Below are 24,074 nucleotides of genomic sequence, written 5' to 3' on the forward strand. Positions count from 1 at the left end.
GCTGCGTGTGCACGCGCGCACGAAATGAAGTTTACAGTTACCCACTTTAAAAACACTGGCTGTTCGACGGAGCAAGAAGGAGCGCAAGAACAGCGGACGGAACACAAGCGAAAGAAGAGAAAGAAAAGCCAGCGACGCGCGGTCGTACGTTGAGCGAGAGAGTCGTGGAAGGGAACGACGGGGTCGCGGGAGGAGGGGGGGTGAGGAGGAGATCGGCGAGAAAAGAAAAGGAGGAAGGGAAAAAACAACGAAGAGGAGAGACGCGCAATCATCGCCGTCGTAGAAGAAGGGGACGAGGGGGGTGATGGTGATGGTGGTGGTGGAGGTGGTGGGTAGAGAAGGCGAAGTTTGTGCGGCGGGGGAGGAAAAAGTCGTCGCGGTGAAGGGAGAGAAGAGACACGGACTCTATAACGAGACAAGGTTGGGAGGTCATCGGTTGTTTGGTGCGACGAGGACGTCCGACACGCTGGCATCGGGCCATGAGAAAGAAGGCTCCCAGGCATATTCGCCCGGTCTCCGCGTCGCCGCGCGTTCCGTGGGAGCGAGCGAGACGTGAGAAACGCACGGTGAGACGAGCCGAGAGAGGACTCTAGCGACGCTGGGGACGACGGAGTGAGACGCGCGTACAGATACGAGACGAGCGAAACACCAACGGGAAGAAAAAGGACGGAGTGAACCGAGAAAGAGGGAGAACCGGTGAGAAGAACCAAAAGAACCAAAGAACTCCTCTGGCCTGGCTGGCTGGCTGGCTGGCTGGCTGGCTCGGTTGCTTCTCCTTCGGTTCCTCCTCTCTCCTTCTGGTTTCTCACTCGCTTCGTCCGTGGGTCTTTCTCGCCGGGCGAGCGTTTGCATGACAAAGACGGGAAAAAGGCCATCGAGAGGCGGCGAGCCGCGTTCTACGGCGCAACACGGCGCAACGCGCGAAGCTGTTCCCCGCGCGAAGGACGATCGTAACGCCGCATACTGGGAAGATTCTGAAATTCTCCGCCGTTACGGCACGAATATGAGCGCTGGAAATAGTGTCTCCGTTTCGAAACGGCGCCACATACGCGCCGTGCGTTACGTTATTATTATTTTACGCTACGCGCGGCCAGACCTTGCATGCACCGACCCGAACCTAGGGCGTAGCCAGGCTTCGTTAAATTCCGCGGGAACGTTAAGAGCGTCGATCGACTCTTTTCGGAGTGGTGGGCGTTGCTTGAGCGGCACAGCACGCCGGAATGGAAACCGAGAGGGTTTTATTCGATAAGTAAAACGCGATTTACAGGTATTGCGACACGCCCGTGGCTGTAACCGGGGTCTAAGAGGAGAGGACCCGTAGTAATGTTACAGCTCGAGGGGAGATGTAAGTTTATTTATTCCAACGAGCGGGACACCGCGGTCGCGAAAATTACTCGTAGTCAACCACGATCGTCACGGGGAAACAATCATCCGGCGGTGTCTACCATCGATCAAATCGCCTCTCCTTTTGCGCGGAAGAATCGCTTCGAATCGAATTTTCTCACCGACTCGGGGAGAACGACCCAACTCGGGAATCGAATTTTCGTCCCTCGCGCGACCCTCTCTTCTTCTCCTCCTCGTTCGTGGCTTCTAACGGTCTCCTGGCAAAGTTTTCGAAATTTCTTGGGACTCGGTGGATCGAAGCACGAATCCTCCCGTCGCTTTCGGTTCTGTTCTGGTTTCCCCCGGACGCCACAACGGAGAACGGTGAGCACCGAGAGGAAGGACCGGTTCCAAAGGATGCTCCTACCTTTCGTCCTTCGAGCTGCCGTGTACTCTTGGGGCTCGCTTCTCCACCTTCTTCGTTCATCTTTGCTCCGCCGTCTCAACTTTTTTCTCCGTCTCGTTCTCCTTCTCCCCCGATCATCCTCCTTTTTCTCGTTTCCCCCCTGATCCGCTTCTTCTTCTTCTTCTTCTTCTTCTTCTTCTTCTTCTTCTTCTTGGTCTTCCTCCACTTCTTCCTCCTTCTCTCCTTCTCCTTTACTTCGACTTCGAAGTTGCCTACGCATGCACGAAGATCGGGGCGTCTGGTCGCGGTCCCCCTGCCCCGCGTCGATCTTCTTGATAATTTATTTTTCATAAAAGACCATCGGCCGTCTTCGGCGTCGAGTGCCATGGGAAACTCACCGTGCCGGTTCGTTTGCAGTACCCCCTCGAAGGGGGATCCTTTTCACGGACGATCGATTCCTCGAGGTATTCCTCGAGGTGGCACCCCGCCACGAGGTTGCCTCGTTCGTGCAAGGTCGGGACCTTGCGAGTCGCACCAAGTCCTCCGGCATGGCATACCACGGTCATTACGGGGGCCCGCTATCGGCCAACAGAAATGATCCTACGGGGCCCGAGACGATACGCGCGCCGGTGCCCCCGTAAAAATCCACGCGTCCGGTCGTTTTCACCGCGATGCGCCCGTGGCTCTCGCGGTAGCCACTTTGAATCCGCGCAAATGAGCAGGATTGATGGTGGAAAGCACGCTACTGGTAAACGAGCGGTTTGCTTAACTGCACACGTGAGCCGGAAAGATACAAGCCGGGAGATCCTAGGAAGAATTTAACCCTGTTCGCGGTTCGGTATGTGCGTTATCGAGACACGTCATTGGAAAAGTATACCGGTCGTCGCTGGATCGTACTTAGCGAATACAAGAATCCAGTCGAAGAGTAATTTCTATGGACGTATCATCGGGTCCGTTTGAGAGACACTTGTCGAGGTTGGGTTGTTAAGTTTTCAATCGTACGTGGGAAATTAATTATTTTGGAGGACTTGGTATGGGGAAATAAATTGGTCACTGTATATCTCTTCAAGTACTACGATTTAATTTTTTGAAAAAATTTCGCAGAACATTAGAAAAAATGATAAATTAAAAACTTGGACCTATCTGAAATAACACTTATCGAGTTTGGACCACTATGTTTTGAATTGTTTGTGGAATGTTAAATATTTTGAAGGATTTGGTCACTGTGGTCGTCTTCGAGTATCACGATTCAATGTTTCGAAATAATTTTACAGAACATTAGAAAAAATTATAAATTGAAAACTTGGACCTACCTGAAATAACACTTATCGAGTTTGGACCACTACGTTTTAAATCGTTTGTGGAAAGTTAAATATTTCGAAGGATTTGATATGGGGGAATAAATTGGTCACTGTATATCTCTTCAAGTACTACGATTCAATTTTTTGAAAAAATTTTACAGAACAGTAGAAAAAATTATAAATTGAAAACTTATAACGGGTCTATTCGAAGTAACTGCTTTCCTCTATTGGAACATTAATCGAGAACATTAATTGTCCAGCTTTAGATGCTCGGTAAACAATAAAAGCAATGAAATTTTCTTACAACGACGAATGTAAGCATGGAACAAATTAAACGGAGATTTTTGTGATTTTTTCCAGTTGCAATTTATGATTTGAACAATTTTTACTTATTGAAACGTGAAAACGAAATTCATCAAGGATTTGTTTTTACTTTTATTTACCCTTCCATGGCTTACAATGAACCGATGCAGGTAACAGATTGCGTTGCAAACTGTGCAACTTTACAAAATAATTGACCCAATTTTAATTCCAGACTAGAATTTTAAAACGACGATAGTATCGTTTACCTGAACGAAAAGGCTATCTGAAGGGTCGATGTAATAATTTATTATTTGCAGTAGAATGACTATGGACCTTTTGATCTGTTGTTTAAACATTCGACTGTTAACCATCGCAACACTATCGTTAATTACCAACTGAATGTAACGATTGCAACGAATAGATTAGTTTTATAGTCTATTTACCAACGTAAGTAATCTGTGTTGTGAGCTTTACTAACGTATGTAATCTGTTGTAAAGCTCAAATTACAACTCGTCCAATGTAGACAACGATTCAGTTAAGGCAACTGTTCTCGAAATCACATCAATTTGCAATATTCTCGAAAATACAACTGGTACTTCTGTGTACCACTGCGCCATTGTGTACAATTGTTTTGGTACTTCTGTAGGTGTTAAATTAGTTGTCGGTTGAAGTTAGAAATACTTCGAGAAAGTACACAAAATACAATCTGATAAATATATAGGTATCTAGGCATTACGGATATATTAATGTACTTTCAATAATTTTTCCCGTCGTCGTTGATATATTGTCTGCATAAACATATCTGTATCAGCATCTATCTCTAGTTTGCCCAGATTTCTCATACTGTATGAATTGTATATGGAGAAATTAGTCCTTTGAAGATTGTACAACCTTTCAGTCCAATATAGTGGGTCGAATTCCACCTAAAACTCTAAATCCTCCACTAATGGTCAGTATTGATGAATGCTAGTTAATGATAGGACTAGAACTGTTTACAAATTCCTCTTTTGATCGTAGAGCACGTTTTCCATAACTACTGCTCGAAATGTAAGATTACATTTTCTGTAGGATTACTTATACACAAAATGGTCGATAACAAACGACAATAAAAACGAACCAAATGGCAGGAATATTATATAGTAAGAAATTAACGTTTATAAATATATCATCGATTCGCTACCAATGTTAATGCCGTTGTTGCTTCACGTTTACGTTGTATCGCAAAAATACCAGAGCAATCGAAAAAATGTAACTGGTTTCTTTTTATCTCGATGTTCCATTTAATGCAGGCCGTGAATGGGAAAAATTGTTCACTTGTACTTGCAAATTGAGGAAGGAACTCAATAGTTAAAGTGGAATTTTAAAGATCAGTAGCGGTCACTTGTTTGTGGAGTCCTAAATCAATAATTCATAGATACTTTCCTGAAGAGATCCTGTATTAAGAGATTGAAACGCCAAGAAAGAGAAACAAACAATACTTTTTCAATTACTCTACACGATCTAATACCTACCATATACAAAATTATCAAAATATCAGTAATCAATTAACACTATTACTATATCACGTAAATTATACATTTCCTTACTCTATACTTACAACTGAGACGTGATTCACCTTTTACAATAAACAGAGTATCATCTGCAGTAATTTCCAAAACTCATCTAAAGTTTTCAAGCACAATGAAATTTTTCAATTCGGTGATTCGAAGATAGTAAATTTCGTTCAGAGAAACACTTGCACGTTTATCGATAACTGTCCCGTTACCGAGTAGAGCACGTACGTTTCCGGTGCAAACATTTTCCGTTGTAAAAATTCCAAGTCTTACGTCGAGAATAAATAAACGAATAGTCGTTGAAATCTATCGGATCTTTTAATCGATAAAATAGCAAACACGTTAACAAACGGTATTAATATTGACGCTCGTGACTGTGTCCGTATCGGTGCACACTGTCACGTTCGCGTACCAACACACGCGTGTACAATACGTACACGTACGTGTCGAGTAACAATGGGGTGGCAACGTTATCGATAAATTACCATTACCGTTAGTGCCACTGCTGGTTACGTTATCGTGTAGCATCTCTATTCGCGAACGATGCGCCGTACTGATAGTCTATTTAGCTCTCTCGCGTGACGACAACAACGCCGCGCGCATATTTTATTTACTTATTCTTCTTCTTCTTTCTTCTCTTTTTTTTTTTTTTGTTTTCCACGGTATTCATCGAGGGCGAGGAATCGAAGGGTGCTCCGCAAACACCAATAGGAACGCTCCGGAATAATAATTGAAATATACGGAGCGAACGGTGAGCATTTCGATTTACACGTGTAATTCTCTTTAATTAATTTAATTTATTTACTTTGCCGGTGAGTTGTTGATCCAGCCCGTTCATTATTTGCAGCACGCGTCTTTGAACTCTTTCAAAATTATTCGTTCAAATATTACGCGCGTCCACTGTACACCAAATATTCGATTAATTACATCGTATCGAATTGTTTGAATCGGAATTGTGAAATTAATTCCGTAAGCGTGCGCGTAGGAGCGCGGCGCCGGATTTGTATTTAATCGCGGGTAACGTTAAAGTGTCAGAAACGACGACCTTGAAAAACGTGATCTTCTTCCCGTATTTTCCTCGTTTAAAATGCGCGCGACTTTCGTCACTTTCGCTCCGTTCGTGTATCGACACGCAACGAGAGTGTTGCTTGCTCGTGTGTCTCGTGTTGTCTCCACCCTGTACACTTGTCCCACTTGTAATGTAATTAATTCTTCGCGTTACACGTCGCGGTTAATCTGATTCGTTTGAAAAAACTTCTGACTTTTACGATATTCATAATTCCTTGTAACGGGCACACGTCACGTGTATGTGTGTGTATGTATGTGTGTGTGTGTGCAGTATTTGTATCGCGTACGAACAATTTTTGGTTGTTTTGTACACCGTGTTCAATTTGCTGCAAAATGGGACGCGATAAAACGTAATATGTGGTCAAGTCGCATTTGAAAATGCGAGTGTTTATAGTACTTCGCATTACGTACCCTCGTCGAAATATTTTAAAGCGCAAAAATTGAACGAATGATCTGCAAGTGGTACACGATTGATACGAATGTATAAATTATCGCGGGTATTACACAACGTGGATAAATATTGTGGATAACATTTCGAGAAAAGTTCGTCTGAATGAATATTACATAATCCAGAGAGAATCGTGTATTGTACAAATTTTTATTTGTCGCTTGTAGTTTTGAAAATTTTAGATCACCTTTTATTGTTTTAAATTGAAGTAACTTTTTACCTTATAATAGAAAATATAGATTCGAACGATTCTTAAATTCTTTTTTACGAAATTTAAAAATTTGTACTTCATTCTTCGACTACTATTATTAATATCCTAAATTGTATCTCTAAATATAAATATTTGATCGAATTAGTATTACTAAACTTACGTTTACAATCTTATTATTTCTTCCACTATCAGTTATCTAGCCATTACTAGGAAAAGAAATTTTTTTGCTATTTCTTTACATATTCCTCAAACAAAAATAAATATTTGGAAACTTCACAAATGGAAATCACTGTAATGATTAACTTCACCGATTGGTAACGATCGAAAGATTTTCAACTAATTGTAAATTACTGGTACCAGAACTTTTGTGTATCAATGAAACGAGTAGTAACGTTATTCACACTTCTTTTCTTCTTATTGTCACGTATTCATAAATTGACGTTCCGCGAGCTCCATCACAATCTAAAATTTGTACCTCTTCATTCTTCGACCACCATTATTAATATCCTAAATTGTATCTCTAAACATAAATATTTGATCGAATTAGTAATACTAAATTTACGTTTACAATCTTATTATTTCTTCCACTATCAGTTCTCTAGCCATTACTAGGAAAAGAAATTTCTTTGCTATTTCTTTACATATTCCTCAAACAAAAATAAATATTTGGAAACTTCACAAACGGAGATCACTGTAATGATTAACTTCACCGACTAGTAACGATCGAAAGATACCAATTTTCAATTAATTGTAAATTACTGGTACCAGAACTTTTATGCATCGACGAAACGAGTAGTAACGAAGTGAATAACAATTCACACTTCTTTTCTTCTTCTTGCCACGTATTGGTACACAGACGTTCCGCGAGCTCCGTAACAATCGTACGTAGTGATCGGTATTCGATATATGTTTCCTCGGTCGCGATTTCGGTGACATAACAAGATACGATAGCTGGTAATAGCACGCGAGAGACCACCGATTACGATTCTTGCCACGAGTGGTACGAATCCATTTCTCCAGCCGAACCGTACTCGAACATAATAAATCAGCGTGTCGTCGCGCGAGCAGCTTTTTGAACGAGGCGTTGATGGAAATTTAATATGATGAAAAAGACACTCGAGGAGGATTTTAATATCGCGAATCTGTCAGAAACAAAGCGCCGTGCGCTCTCCTCTTGCTTCATCGCGCGATTAATAATTTATTATCTGTCCACTCGTGGACAGGGAGTCGCTAAGTGTGCCACCGAATTAGTGCCATGTTCACGTGATTTTCTGCATATAAAAATTAACGGGAATATATATACAAACGGATTGGTTCGTTGTATCGCGTGGAGATATCGGTCGGATGATCGAACGAGACGAACGTGAAAAATGGCATGATTTACTGTCGATTTTCCATTACCATCGAACGAGACCGCCGAATAGTTATGGCTGGAACGAATTAGACTCGGTGGTTCAGAGTCTGGCAATTTTTATCTCGTTTCAATTTTTTTCAATGAACTTCGCCGAGACGATATCGAATTGGGGAATTTTTTTCATTAAATTTTTCACACCTCCATATTTTCACACCTTTTCGATAGGCTTGCCGCGAATTTCGAACCGAGTACATTGGTGCTCACGATTGTTCGAACATACTGGGGTTTTTTTTTGCAATGAGCGAAAAAAAAAAGAAAAAAGAACAATTTTTCTTTTCATTCGCGTAGTAATTATTACGATAAATAACTTCGTTCTCGGAACACGAACGTACATCTTGGGTTAGGCGTATCGATCGCTTTTGCCAAGAATTTTGAAATTTATCCCTCGTTAGAAATTACAATTGTAATTTATTTCGTTATCTTGGATTTATCCGTGTAATACAGTAGGTGATAATTCGTCGTAACGAAATTATTCGACTAAAGTAGAATTTGTTTTCGAAGTGACGATTAATGTCGGTGGAAATACTTACCTGGATTTTATCTTGCATAATCGCAAGAGCAGGAAAGGTTACTCTTATGTAATTTAATTTAAACAAAATTACCTCTTTCGAACTGTGGTCTTTGATAAAAATCCGTTTAGAGATAATTGCGTGTGTTTGCAATTGATAAAAGAGAGCTCGCTCGTTCTCTTCGCGAATCATTATTGTTTCTTCGAGCAATTTGTTATCAATATTTAACAAAGCGATACAATACTCACAACGATTCATAAATCGTATTTAAGACTTTTGTTCTTTTCGTACGTGTCTCTGTGAACGTTCGAAAAACTGTAAAACAAGATTTCTCGACTCGAGTGGCTCAATTATGTATGCATCGACAGTTCGTGAAGTCAGTTAATCAGTTAATTACGAAGTAATCGGTTATTATAGTATCGCTAATTTATTAGCTCGTAAGTAGCTCATAAGAAGCACAGCATAATGTGAATTTCGCAAAAACTGAAGCAGCGAGGCAAGAAGACTCAGTGAGGTGCACTTGTCGGAAGCACGATGATCAATTTCGAAATTAATTTTCTCAGAGAGGGTACTCGGGTACGAGGAAAATCTATTCTACAATATTTATTTATTTCTGGTCGAGGAATTGCCCTCACGGTTATTCTACAAATTACGTTCTTATATTGTAATACCGTACACGATCCCAGTAAATATTCTACGATATTTCACAATGACGAGTGAAATAATTTCTTACAGTTATTTTCCTTATCGTAGAAATTTTCCTTTTAAATAATCCGGATAGTGTACACTCGTAGAAAAACTTTGATTTGCTTCTTTAGTTGAATGTTTTACTTAGAGATTGAATATTTTCAATCCATGGTGTACGCCCTCTTTTCAATAAAAAAAATATTCATTTACATTTTAAAGAATAATTATTCTCAACATAGGAGTAATTATGATAATATTAGGTTATTCGGAAAGTTATTTCGTTTTCTTTGGTGGAAATGAAACACGATTTTTTTAGAGTGTATAAACATTTTATTGAATTATATATTCTCCATTTTGGAAAACGAAATCACTTTACGAACAATCAAATACTTTTAGTTAATTCAGAAATGCAATAATCTGTAATTTGGAATGTAAATTACAGTAATTTAGAATTGCAAACAATTTAAAATGTAATTATTGCATCACAAATGCAATAATTTCATAGCATTTTTACAAATGCAATAATTTCACAGCAGTTTCACAAATGCAATAATTTCACAGCAGTTTCACAAATGCAATAATTTCACAGCATTCTTACAAATGGTTTGATACAAGAATCGTGTACTCACAACGTAATCACATAAAGTGACACATCGTGTACACGTACCCAACGAAGGAAAATATGTGCCAGAAAATTGATTAATAAAAAATTCCGCTCCTCGTAAAACCCCATCACGAATCAAAACGATCCGAAACGTTACAAGAACAAAGTTCGTCGAGGACCAAAATCCGCGAAACTTGTTTTTCTCTTCGTTACGATTATCCCAACGAGTGTATTATAATTTGTAGTTCAGGGTTACAACTTCTGCCCCGTTGACCGATGAAAATTAATAAACACGTTGCGTAGTAAACATGTAATCTTTATCTCTCTGGACGCACAGTGAGCTCGTCGAGAAATTCTTATCGGTGCTTGTTACGCGAACGCGTGATGCAGTTACGCGTTGTTCGATAAACATTATTTCTCATTTTTCTCCCTTCTTCTTTCTGCGATTTCAGGCAAGCTCGAAATTCCAAAATTCACGTGCCTCGAGCAGAGGCCGGATCCTGATGATCATCAGAGACAGGCGACTCGGATGAAAGTTGCTCTAGCTGGCTAGAGCCTGGTCAGGCTACTTTCTAAATTTAGGCCGCCTTGCTTTCACGCACCGAATTTCTGGACGAAATAACGTCCACGTAACATCTCGGCATACGGAACTATTATTTCCTTTCAGTCTGCCGATTAACAATCTTAACACCGGACCCACCAACCGGTCAAAACGACTGGTTTCGATTGCCTTTGCAAAGAAATTTACTTTCTTAGCATTTTTACAAATGCTATCATCTCACAGCATTCTTACCAATGCAATCATTTCACAGCATTTGTACAAATGCAATAATTTCACAGCATTTTTACAAATGCAATCATTTCACAGCATTCTTACCAATGCAATAATTTCACAGCATTTGTACAAATGCAATAATTTCTTACTACTTTTACAAATGCAATAATTTCTTAGCATTTTTACAAATGCAATAATTTCACAGAATTTTTACTTATTTTTACTTAAAAAAACTGAGAAGAAATTAAATTTCTTAGCATTTTTACAAATGCAATCATTTCTTAGCATTTTTACAAATGCAATAATTTCACAGAATTTTTACTTATTTTTACTTAAAAAAACTGAGAAGAAATTAAATTTCTTAGCATTTTTACAAATGCAATCATTTCACAGCATTCTTACCAATGCAATAATTTCACAGCATTTGTACAAATGCAATAATTTCTTACTACTTTTACAAATGCAATAATTTCTTAGCATTTTTACAAATGCAATCATTTCACAGAATTTTTACTTATTTTTACTTAAAAAAACTGAGAAGAAATTAAATTTCTTAGCATTTTTACAAATGCAATCATTTCACAGCATTCTTACCAATGCAATCATTTCACAGCATTTGTACAAATGCAATAATTTCTTAGTATTTTTACAAATGCAATAATTTCTTAGCATTTTTACAAATGCAATAATTTCACAGAATTTTTACTTATTTTTACTTAAAAAAACTGAGAAGAAATTAAATTTCTTAGCATTTTTACAAATGCAATCATTTCACAGCATTCTTACCAATGCAATCATTTCACAGCATTTGTACAAATGCAATAATTTCTTACTACTTTTACAAATGCAATAATTTCTTAGCATTTTTACAAATGCAATAATTTCACAGAATTCTTACAAATGCAATAATTTCACAGTATTTTTCAAAAGCTGCTACGACTTTTTTTCATTCTATAGATACAATCAATATGATAAGTACCTCTTTTTCCTCGATCATCAATTTTCCCGAGACACATTTGAGGAAATTCATTTTTTGACACCTCGACATACTGGATTCTATCGACAGTCTTAATGTTAATCGAACACAAAAATTGATCAATTTTCCAAGGATACGCGAGCAATGATGGACAACGATGAAAATAATTTACTAAAATTTATACAAGCGATTAATCACCGGTTAATGACAAATTTATTTAAAAAGAAACTTAGCTGAATATCGATCGTGAATCTATCGGAATTTCATAGCGAATAAATTCAAGTGGTAAGTAATAAAATAAATTTATCTTCTTCCATGGGACCTATTGATTATTTTAATGGATGTTTTGATAGACCATTCCTTAGTAATTCGATTAGGAAACGATCTCTTTTAAGTGCTTTGTTTATCCTGGATCCTCGATTATTGTCGTTGAAACATCCGAGTCCCTCTTCCTGATGTAAACATTCATTTCGATCGATATATTTTTCATAGGTTGCGACTCGGTTAAGGAACAGGGATCAGAATTCTTCGTTTACAATGGAATTTCAAATCTCTGTGAGAGAAGGAAAACATGTCGGGGGAACTTTACTCGGCTGTCAGGTCTCGTACGATTAATTTCTCCATCGATGGACGGAGGATCGTTTTCTTTAAAAATTGAAATAGTTCCACAGAAATGAATCGAACCGATGGGTACGATAAAGATTCTTTTGAAAATGTTCACCATCGTACGATCGTTTCTGTATTCGAATAATTCTGGTAGCTCAAGTAGCAATTCCATTATTGCAGCGTACTGGGTGTGTCGTCTGTTTCGTTTAAGATAGAAACACAGTGCTCGAGGAAAGTACGTTGAATGGAATAAGAAGCTCTATCGTTTTTAGAGCTAATTTTGCTCGAAGAATTGTATCCAAATAGTGCAATTGAACTTCTAAAATTGAACCTATATTTTTTTCTTTCTTACGTATAAATATATAGATCGATTCTTCTCGTTATTACTCGTAGAAATCTATGGAAATGTATTCCAAACATGAATACTTGAAGAGATATTCCAAACGAAGAACACAAAGAAACGGTTCGATAGATACTTGTTATGCGAGTTCCTCGAAAGTCGAATTGATCAGCTGCACGAAATGAAAATAAGAAGAAATCGACGTTGCATTGTTCCTTAAAATTGAACAATTTTTCGAAGAATGAAATCGATCAGTTTCACTTCCCAGAAGCTCATAAGATGGTGGAACGTTGGAACAGTGCTTGAATAAAGCACACGCTACGCTAAGAAACTTGAAATATCTCATGAAGTATTCATTTTGAAAAATACCTTGCATCGATACATTTTAGATTATCGATCTACCTGGACGAGAAAAAATACATGGTTCCGTTGATAGGAAAAATTGCAGTTGCACTTGGCAGGTGCATCGTTGCTGCTTGTGAAAAAATTAAGGTCACTGGAAGGGATACCTTGTGTTAAATTTCCTTCTCGACCATTTTTTTCACATTTTACAGTACAGAGTCTGTATTATATTGTAACTACTTTAGATGGTAATTATGTACGAGCACTATATATATAATCAATGTTTAATATCTCGTGGGTAATCTTTCTATTTTTAAACAACTTCTGCAGCGTTAAATCACTTCGATCCGTTCCTTCGATAAAATCGATACTGGGTAAAAATTCTTGGGAATAATTTTTTTTTTAAACAAATCGTATTCTCACGCCAGAAAAATGGTCTCGAAATTGGATAAATTTTGGTAATTTCTCTGCGTTGAATTCACTTTTAAAATTACGTTTACATTTTATCGTACGTGTTTCTTGTAAACACGGTCTGATTTACAAATAAAAAATAAAAAAACTGTAAATATTCTTGGAAATATACGCTATCGAAAATAAAATCGTACGACACGTCGTCAGAATGAAACGGTAGTCGAATCGGGAGTCCACGACTCCGATCGAACCTCGAATTTTCTCCTCGTTCACTCGACATTCGTCGAATCGCGTCCCCGGGGACCTGGTTTCGAAAAATCGTAATAACGGGATTCGTAGTAACGTTCATCGTCCCATGGAACATCGAACGACGAACGTTCCTCTCGTGACACGAACGAAAGAAGATACAGTTCCTTCGCACGAGAGAAATTAACTCGGCGAGAAACCGTTGGAAGCGTACGGCACCGCGAATGTGTATAAATCAGAGAGCCGGGAGCATGTGATTCACTCTATGACTCAAGTTCTAGCGGCAAGAGAAGACTCGCGTGGATCGCGCGTTTTCCAATATGAGCCAGCGACTGCCACGTAGTTCGGGACCATCCGCGTGCGGTGAACGCCTAAGGGCGTTCGTCGAGTACACTCGACGAACCTGGCTATTGGAACTTCCGCACGCGACGTAAGAGTTGTAGTCTCGCCATGAACAGAGTTCAGATTTTAGGGGAAATATTGAATAGTAATAATCTCGTTCGTTTTTCTGGAATCTCTATTAACAGAGTAACTTCTTAGGCACTTGTTACGTTAAATAAGGTGAAAATAGGGTAAATTTGAAAAAATTACGTTCTGGAGGACGAAGATTATATCGTCGCATATTTGGAAACGTTTGAAGTTGTAAATTGCTAAAAATTGAATAGTACCGATCTCGTTCGTCTTTCTGGAACCTCTTAACAGAGTAACTGCTTAGGCACTTGTTACGTTACATAAGGTGAATATAGGGTAAATTTGAAAAAATTACGTTCTGGAGGACGAAGATTATATCGTCGTATATTTGGAAACGTTTGAAGTTGTAAATTGCTAAAAATTGAACACCACCAATTTTGTTCGTTTTTCTGGAATCTCTTAACAGAGTAACTGCTTAGGCACTTGTTACGTTAAATTAAGTGAAAATAGAGTAAATTTGGAAAACTTACGTTCTGGAGATTATATCGTCGCATATTTGGAAACGTTTGAAGTTGTAAATTACTAAAAATTGAACAGCACCAATTTTATTCGTTTTTCTGGAATCTCTATTAACAGAGTAACTGCTTAGGCACTTGTTACGTTAAATAAAGTGAAAGTAGGGTAAATTTGGAAAAATTCTGTTCTGGAGGACGAAGATTATATCGTCGCATATTTGAAAACGTTTGGAGTTATAAATTGCTAAATCTAGCTGGAAAAAAGTGTTGGTAATAAGTTATGTTACTATTGGTAAGGAAAAATACGATCGATACGGTTTAATCGAGTACTAGGTCAATAACGGTTTCTTTTGAAAATTTATCGCACGATACGACGCGATTGGCTAATTAACATTCCATTTAAGTATTCTTTATTTTTGTCAAACGTGGAGTTTTATTAGAATACCTGGCTGGATAAAAAATACAAGTACTGTTATCATCTACTTTGTGTTGATAGTAAATTGCCTCTAGCGATGAGATAAGTCAGTTTGACATTGTATAAAGAGGAAGGAAGAGCAATATCCGTCCAAAGATCAAACTTTGAAGACCTATGAACTTCTTAGGCATCTTCGTGAAACTATATAATAAAAAGAGAACGTTTGAAATTAAAGCAGACATATTTAACACACGGTGTTGCTGAAATTTCGTTTTCATTTTCGAGTATTGTGAAACTTCTTCAAGTTTGATCATTTATTTCTGGGATATCTTTTGTTACTTCATTGGAGGTATCGTTCGGTTTTGTTATCGCGACGAGTTGAGTACCTACGTGAACACTCGTTATCAGAATTGATTACAACGGTTGATTGAGAATTTCTTTTATTTTGGTTCGGTGGCAGGTTGAACTCTTAATTGCTTGGCTCAGGTAAACTGAAGGGGCACTTGTTAGCAGTATTGCGATATACTGGTCGATTGATAACATCGTATTGTTTCGATGTTGTCCAGTTCTCTCTCGATACGTGTAAGAACACTTCTCAAATGTTCGAAGTACACACTTGTTGATAATATTTCGTAATATAATAATTGACATGAGTATTTCTCAGCCTTCAGAGGTGCCATTGAAACGCATAATTATTGGGCTGTTCGAAAAGTCATTTCGTTTTTTTTGGTGAAAATGTAACACGATTTTTTAGAGTGTTTAAACATTTTATTAAATTGTACATTCTCCATTTCGGGAAACGAAATGACTTTTTGAACAACCCAATATTTAAAAATTCGTTCTCGATAATTATAAAGAGTAACATTGTTTCCAGGTTTCGTTAAATCGTTCGAAATGCCTTTCGAAGTTATACGAAACACATACGTGTCCTTAATGTCTCTAGAGACCTAGAAATATTTGTGTTAATTATGAATAGCACAAGTTGTGTTTTGTAGTATTTGAATTTAATCTTAAATTATTATTCCATTCAAGCTTTACATTGTTACACATTTATCTCGTTTAAGTACACTAGAATTGTTATAATTTTTATTCTGCTGTTTTCCTTCTTTAGAACTTAACATTTCAAATGAATTTTAAGCGCGATAAACAAATATATTGCTTCTTACGTTTGGACAAATATCATTATAATTTTCATTGTGTACTCTGAAAATTTAATTTTCAGTAAACTACTAATCCGTATTGTTTCAAAATGGTCGAAGACATTATTAAAGATTATATTTTAATAACAATGAATAATCATTCCATTATTCCGGAACAATGTTCCGGTGAATAACATTACGGTATCGATCGTGCAAGAATTTCAAATTCCCGGATAGACATGTTTCTTTCTCGCTCGACATATCAAGTAAAAAAAAAAAAAACCAAAGAATCTCTCATTTCTAAAAACTCTTCAATCTCTCTATTCGGTGAACAGTTAATATTTCTTCTTATAACCTTGATTGGAAGAAGCAATCGAATCGCTTTCGGTTAAACTCGGCCGACTTGGTACTCCGTACTCCCGATTTCGTTCTTAAAATATATCTTAATTGAAATTCATTCGATCGGAGACCGTGATCGACGCAAGTTTACGATCTCCACCTGTTACGTATTTCTCCCGGCACGATTCGATTCCTATCGCGGAAGAAATCTCTGTCCCTGCACTTGCTTCTCCGTCTACCTCGTATTTATTTATTCCCCGTTATTTCCACCGCGTCGTCGTCCGATCGCAGTGATTCGCTTCGATCATCGTCCCCCTTCGCAGGGCGGCGCGGGCCCGGACGCGCGCAGGCGCACGCGCGCGCGCGCGCGCGAATGATTCACTCTGAGTCAGCGATTCGTTTCGGTCGTATTTAATGTCCTGGAAACGAGGAATCGCGCGCTCGCTAGGTACGTACGCCGGCCAGGTTGATACGACGGCGACGTACGAGCGCGCGCGAGGCGAGCGCGAGACGCCGTAACGTTATTTCCACGGCGGCGTGCCCGCGGCTCGCGCCGTGGAAGCATCCGACCGGCTGCTGCGACAACACTGTCTCGGCGACGGTGGAACGACGGCGGCCGCGTTACGAGAACGCCGCGGCGCAGCTTCTTCCTCTTTCTTGGCAAAGATTTACTCGTAGATACCGTGGAAAGAGGTGTAGAGAGGGACGGAGGGGAGGGGGATTACGTAACACGTCACACCGGCGACCCTAACCGTTCTACTTGCAGCTTTGTTCCCGATAAAATATGTCGCTGTCCGCCCGTGGCACGCTCGGAGAAAATTCGAGGATCACGCGAAGGGAATGCTGATGTACACCACGGGCCGGCCAATCGGGGTCCGCTCTTCTCCGCCGTTGTCCCTCCACCTCCTTCGTCCGCGATCGAGGGGAGACGGAGACGCCTAAGCGCGCAGCGGCAGAGGGGGAGGGGAGAGGAGTGCTTGTTTCCCTCCGTACGGAGGGGGATCCTCTCTATCCCACGATCGAACTGTTTTCGCGACTCGCCCCAGCCTAGGCGCGCGTAGCCGTTCGTAGTCGGGGCCGCTAACAAGATAAAATATATCGGGACGGTCGATCGACGGGCGCAAACGGGAACTTTTCGTTTCTAGTCTTTCGAAAATCGTTACTCGCCCCGAGGGGGGGTCGCGTGTAGGCGGAAGGGGGCGGTGGAGAGCTACCGGGCGGGAAAGAGAGAGAGAGTGGGTAGAGCGGAGGAAGAAAAAAGTTCTCTCGTGCTCGCTTGGCGCGATTAGGGTGCAAAAGGGACTGCGGGACGTGGACGGGGGATCGGAGTGTCACGGAAAAGCAGAGCGAAAGAGAGAGGCGCGTGTGGGCGAGCAAGAGAGGGAAAAATAAAAGGAAAAGGAGAAGGAGAGGGACGCGACGTGGCGGTGACGCGGCGCGGGGAACGAGGGGATAGGGGGGCGACACGGAGGAGGTGGAGCTTGGTACGAGGACGTTGGAGAACGGCCGTAGATACAGTTAGTGGCGTCGCCGTCGGACGTCCTCGGGCGACGGCGCCACCGTCGTCCTCGTGCAGGCGTCCCTCGGCTAAAGTAGGTTAGGTCGATGAGGCCACGACGATACCGCCGCCGCCGCCGCTGCCGCCACCACCGCCGCCGCCGCCGTCGTCGTCGTCGTAGTCGTCGTCGCCGCCACCACCACGGTTTCTGCGCAGCGGTCTCGATTCTCTCTGCCTTCTCTCTGCCTTCTCTCCGCGTTCTCTCCGCTATCGTCTTCCTTCCTTCCTTCGTACGAACGATTCTACGAATAGTCACTCGCAGTTACGGCCGCTGATCGATTTTCATGGTTTTTCATACGACGGTCCGCGCGCGAGAAGATCCCGAGAAAAATAGCAGGAGGGCTGCTTTCGAAGTGGCTGGCTTCCAACCCTTAACCCTTTGCGGTTCCTATCGCGGGTCTTCGAGGCGGTACCGCGTCGAGTACAGCTCGACGTTCGATTTTACGACGATTGCTGCCGCGCGCACCAGAGATCGCAGGTGTATTTTTTTATAATGCCCCGATTCTGTGTCGAGGGGAATTTTTTTCTACCGATAAAAAGAGTAGAATATTCATCACGGTTCCCTCTGTCCCGACGAGCTCGAGCTTCGACGATGCACCGAATCGAAACTAAACGGTTTTCAGTTGGAATTATTTTTTTTTCGAACGGGGAATGAAATTTTCAATGACATTAAAATCGATGCACGATCGTTTCTCCGAATTCTTGGAAATTGGTGTTGCTTTTGCAACGTAGACGCGGGGAACGTCGTCTTGGAATTTTTTTTGATGTTTAATTCGATTTTATGATTGCAAGTATCTCGATTATTGAATTGTTTAAGAGCAGTTGTACAATATTATCGATTGGTGACTTTGAGAAGAATAAATCGATACCGAACGTTCGAGATGGTTTAATTCTACTGTTGGGTCTGTTTATTAATACAGTCGAGAAATATAGTAGAATATTGTAACAGGATCTGTTCTGCTTGGATAAAATTACAAGTTGTATAAGTAAGAAAATAATCCAAGTTGTCGACAAATCGATATATATATAGGATCTTTAAAGGTCAACTTACGATAAAAGATACTTACGAACAATGATGATCGTTATTTTTATTTTTTTACCACGATCTCTTATTGTGAAAACAATTTTCTAAAATTCGAGTTTCGTGCAATTGTCTTTACGAATGAGTGATAATAGGAAATATAAATTCTTCCAATTTTTGATATATCGATTCGTTAATTTTTCAAATATTAGTACTTAAAAGTATTACATTATGTTTTTCATTTTTGACACTGGTGCATACCAAATTATTATACGATAATTGGCTAATATATTCTTTCTTCCATCGGTCTTAACTTTTTTACTAAATTTACTACATGATTCGAAGCAGTAAAATTGAGCCGACAAGTACTTACGAGTGACATAGATCTATAAAGTGCTAAACTACTGGGTAATATAAAATATCACGAAGATTAGAACGGTCTACTAATCTGGTTAGTCGGATTGCAAATATGAAAAATACCTTTTTCTCTAGCCATATCTCGAGGTGAATAACCACATCCTAAACCAAAGAAAGCGTCCGACTAGACCGACTCACGAGCTATATTTATCTCTTTCAAAAAAGTTTTCACGTACTTGAAAACAAAACCAAAAATACTTACGAGTGTCTATAGACATTTACCGATGGAAAATATGTATTTTCCTCTTAAGGTGTTGGATAGCTATCATTGTAATTACAGATACTAGATAACTAACTAACTATAATACCTTTTTGTAGATTTTACAGATTTTAGAGATTTTAGAGATTTTAGAGAATTTAGATGATTTTGAGAATTTAGAGAATTTAGAAAATTTACAGATTTTAGAGAATTTAGAGAATTTATAGAGTTTAGAGAATTTAGAGAATTTACAGATTTTAGAGAATTTAGAGAATTTACAGATTTTAGAGAATTTAGAGAATTTACAGATTTTAGAGAATTTAGAGAATTTACAGATTTTAGAGATTTTAGAAAATTTAGATGATTTTGAGAATTTACAGATTTTAGAGAATTTAGAGAATTTAGAGATTTAAAAAAATTTAGATAATTTTGAGAATTTACAGATTTTAGAGAATTTAGAGATTTTAGAGAATTTAGATGATATTGAGAATTTACAGATTTTAGAGAATTTAGAGAATCTATTTTACAGAATTACAAATACTAGGTAACTAACTAACTGTAATACCTATATATTCTTTTGCAATATATCTACGACACCCTGGAAAGTCCTTCAATCGTTAAATCTTGTGTTATCCTTTCCCTATTATTTTGTAACAATTCTCGACCACAAAGTGTGAAAATATTCCAACCTCGAATCGATAACCAGATTACGTATTACTTCGCACATGGTCCTCGTTTGCTATTATTTTCGGTGTTAATGGTGCGCACAGAGAATACGTAATTCTCGACTTGTTGCGATGACAAAAAAAAAAAAACAAAAAAAACATTTTCCATAACGGACGAAGGAAAGCTGCTGCGAATAATTTCGTGGCTCTTCGTTCCACTCGCATCGATCGTTCGTGAACCATTTCAAAAGTAACATTCGCCAGTAACTTTTTACGGTCGCGTTTGACATGGAAGTATAAGTGGCCATTCAAGAAATCGAGATTCGTCGGATAATCGCTCGTAGTCGCGGGTCCATCGATCTTCACGTTTATTCCGCTTCAAAGGATTTCGAATCTGCAGGATCGTGCGACGGTCCCGAAGACGAACGTTCCGTGGATTTTAATGCGTTTTAATATTTAACCGGAAACGACGGGAATTTGCGAAACGAAAACGGCTAGTTTGAGTCGTGGGGTTCACGACGAGTCGGCCAGGTCAATAAATAGTTGCCTCCAGTTACAACCTCATCGATTTTTCTACTCCGCTTCGCTCCGTGGGCTCCAGAGAATCCGTAATCGTAACAAGACCGTAATACGAACGTTTCACGGAATTTCCAATAATATTTCGAAAATTCTTCCGACGAATTTCTAGACAATTTTCAACAGTGGATCGATTTCGTTCAATCCTCTTTCGAACCACTGGGAACAATTGTGCTCCTCGTTTCCAGTTTGTTTCTTTCGATTTAAAAAATGGAAGAATCCGTATTATTTCGAACTACTGTATTCTATTAAATAGACATTGACAGTAGAAATTGCGATACGAAAGTGACGATTGAATTAGATATTACACTCAATAATATAGTTCCATAAGTCCACGAACTGCAGGGACTGCTCACCAGCAGCTATCCCAGAATGCTAATGGTCGCGTGTATAGTCACTCATAACGCCGCAGGATCGATTTTCCTGTTCCTGCCATCTAGTTTCTGTCCGCATAAAAACTAATGGCAAAGGTAACCTGAATTCCCGTACGTTATCTCTACCGTAATAATTCACCCATTTTGCGAATATATTTCTCTATTTGTCAATATTGCTCAGGAATTGTTTCTCCGCGTGCACAGAGCGTTCAACCCGCGTTACGTATTCGCACGGAGCGTGTATTATCGAAATATATACGTATATAATTTTTCATCGAGATTCCCATCGTTTTTAAACGGGTGTCAACGAATCTCGTTCAAATTTTCCCGCCAACCGCGCGACCATTGGCGTAGCGTGCCACCGTGCGAATTCGTGCCACGTTCGATTTCTTCTCGCGTTGTTCCCTCGCGAAGGTTTCACCGTCTCGATTCCTGCAACGATGAAAACTTCATCGCGAAAAGCACGAAGAAACGAGCTATCGTCGAACCGCGAACGCGAGGGTTATCATGTAGGCCGCGTGACGTCATATCGCGGTCTCTTAACAAAATGGCCGCCTCGATGACTCGACATCGGGTCATCGTTTGCTACAAAAATTTCTCTTCACCGCGATCGCTCGCGTTCCACCGCTGCTCCTTGTACGAGATCGAACGCGAGTTATCCATACGTCGAATGTGGGTAATAAATTATGCTACCTCTTTAACCACCGCTAGAACGACACCGTGAATAAAACCGTGCATTACCCTACTAATGATCATTCGACACGATTCGATTGTTTTTTTGATATTTTTGCTCCAGAAATGATTGTCTGGGAACACGTATCGATCGTCAACCGTGTTAATTTTCTGTTTCGAAGTTTAAATTCGTACGAAGTTTGACATACTCTAGGGATTATGGTTATCTTTTCCTCGCTAAATAGTACACATGCACAGAGTGTGCAAGTGACTTGTTTGCTAACTTTGATAGCTAAACAGTATAAATATACCGAATGTGTAAGAGACTTGTTTGCAAACTTTGTGTAGCTAAATATTTTGAATACACAGGATGTGCGAGAGACTTGTTTGCAAACTTTGGTGCCACGAAATAGACGAAAAGGGTTCGGTGAACGTGGGTACGGGGATCGTGTTTTCAAGTTCTTCTCTCTGACTCGTTCTCTGACAAATCTTGAACGTTTCTTACTGCTTATGTTAGATACTAGTTGTTCGATATATAATATAGATTTTTGTTCTGGCAAGTGTCTTCGTAATGTCTCACGTTCATTGAATCACCCTTAGTTTTCTTAATCCAATTCTTTCAACGTGTTAATTACTTTACTGGGCCCTTCACTGTATCATCCTTTAAATAAAAATTCAACATTTCATTAGGATCCATGTTTATCGAGTTCTTTCTGTTTGTTCTTCTGATTATTACGATATATGTATGTCCTTGAAGAGAACAATTTTTCTACATACACATACTATGTAACTCTCCATATACTGCACTCTTGTTAGGCACTTTCACTTATTAGTACTCAATTCCTTGGTATGTACTCAGTGAATGTCTGTGATACAGTGCTGTCTTAGGTATTATAATTTTCGTCTCTGAAGTTCTCATCGAGTTATCTACACTATGTTAACTGCATCTCAGTTTGATCTCCATTCTGTGACAATCTGAGAGACAATACTGCAATCAGAACAAATAACAATAAAAATCAATTTGTAAATCGAGTGCTACACTTTACGTTATCTCTAGGAACTGTTATTAAAATATATTTTTTTATTGTTAGAGTATAATGTAATATATTTCTTCTCGGATTCCGATAACTTAATTGAGGTGAACGAATCGTATAACAAGAATAAAAAATATACTGTAGAGTAATATTGTTACTGAATGCTCCACATAAAATATTTAAGACTATTAAACAACTTATTGTTTAAGGAATACTCTCTTTATGGGGACAATTAATCCCGAAAAAATTTTTTTTCGAGAAATTACGTTTTTACTCTATATTGCATTCGAGCGTGTATTTCTTTAATTATGACTGGCTTGTGTTTCTCGATTTGTCACAAACTCACAGATAACATGTTATATAAATATTCATTGAAGTATATTCAAATCAAGGTTCGTTCAAAATAAAAATAATTAGGAAAGATGAACATTATGTTTTACATACGTACTATTCTTCTTGAATTATTTTCTTTCGAATAAATAGAATTATAGTGAAATATAAAAAATTGCACACTACAGAGTGAACGTATCCATAAATAAATACCTTCTATTATACATCCTAAGGCTGATGGAGATTAACGGTTGTTCGCTTTACGCTCGATTTTATTTAACAAAAATAATCTGTGGGCTGAGTCATGCAAAAATCAGAGATTGTCAATTGGATGATGTTCCTTTTCAGTCTTCGACTCGACAACTCCTGACTCATTGTCGGTCTTACTTGAGTTAAGGCCCCTTTCAGGCGAGCTCGTACAAGGTAGCTCGTGCGAGCCGAGACAACTAACGGGGAAGATCAGAATTGGACGTTATTCCAATAACTTTAAAGAAATTTACGTTATCTGGATAATAAATAACGTTATGGCTAAAAATTTATCTTGGTAAACTTAACGAGTAGGAATAACGAATAACGTTTTGTCTGAATAAATTTCTTTTTTGAAGACGTAGATAATAGTTTCTCTAGATAAAACGTTGTTCATCACCTCGATAAAAGTAATATGAAATATTATTCGTTACTTGTTATCTCAATACAAGTAAAATTCGTTATTTAATATCTCGATACATGTAAAATTCGTTAGTTGTTACCTCGGTAGAATTAAAATTCGTTATTTGTTATCACGATACAAGTAAAATTCGTTAGTTGTTATCTCGGTACGAGTAAAATTCGCTATTTGTTATCTCGGTACAAGTAAAATTCGTTACTTATCTCGATACAAGTAAA

General features: G+C 39.1%; 1 long non-coding RNA gene across 1 annotated transcript in view; it reads left to right on the top strand.

Moving 5' to 3' along the window:
* The window catches only part of LOC143146124 (uncharacterized), a 277,891-nt gene that overhangs the window by 100,942 nt on the left and 152,875 nt on the right, over window positions 1-24,074 (top strand). The window lies entirely within an intron of this gene.

The sequence above is a fragment of the Ptiloglossa arizonensis genome, chromosome 4 (genome assembly GCF_051014685.1).
Source record: "Ptiloglossa arizonensis isolate GNS036 chromosome 4, iyPtiAriz1_principal, whole genome shotgun sequence".
Taxonomy (NCBI): Eukaryota; Metazoa; Arthropoda; class Insecta; order Hymenoptera; family Colletidae; genus Ptiloglossa; species Ptiloglossa arizonensis.